Here is a 507-nt window from a genome sequence, read left to right as displayed (position 1 = left end):
AAATCTACATCCATGAAGGCATGAGATGGCAGGAACAAGGCAAACACCAGCCATGGGGGGAAAAGGAGCAGTCCTGGGTTGCTTTTTTTGTACGCTAGCTGTATGGTTAACAGACAGCGTTAGAAAAAAGTGAGTTTGTGGTCAAAATGCAAAGAACTGGCAGAATCCTCATCAAGTAGTGAATGTGGCTAACACAGCTGTACGGCACTGCGTGTGTCTGAGCTTACAGTAACTGCCGTTGCCAGGGCAGAATGGATGCAAATGTGCTCTTAAATACATATAACTCATTTGCAGTTAGTGCTAGACACTAATCTACCAGTTCTGTGCGCGGTGCTGCTTCATCCTCTCCGCTCAACTGCGGCTCTGGTACCTTTAACGCCTGCTTGCGATAACTGCAGATGTGTTCCAGTTGTGCCGGGTGGCGATGCATCACTTCCCTGTCCTCCTTGCCTCCTCCTCTGCCCTGGCCCGGCGTTTGGAGGAACTTCGCTCCTCTCCCCCAAACCA

The 507-nt window shown here is 50.3% G+C and overlaps 1 protein-coding gene across 1 annotated transcript in view; it reads left to right on the top strand.

Moving 5' to 3' along the window:
* Positions 1-507, top strand: part of EDA (ectodysplasin A) — a 108,129-nt gene that overhangs the window by 52,605 nt on the left and 55,017 nt on the right. The window lies entirely within an intron of this gene.

Source organism: Pygoscelis adeliae, unplaced genomic scaffold (assembly GCF_000699105.1).
Source record: "Pygoscelis adeliae isolate BGI_AS28 unplaced genomic scaffold, ASM69910v1 Scaffold216, whole genome shotgun sequence".
Lineage (NCBI taxonomy): Eukaryota > Metazoa > Chordata > Aves > Sphenisciformes > Spheniscidae > Pygoscelis > Pygoscelis adeliae.
This window is presented reverse-complemented; position numbering and strand designations above follow the sequence as displayed.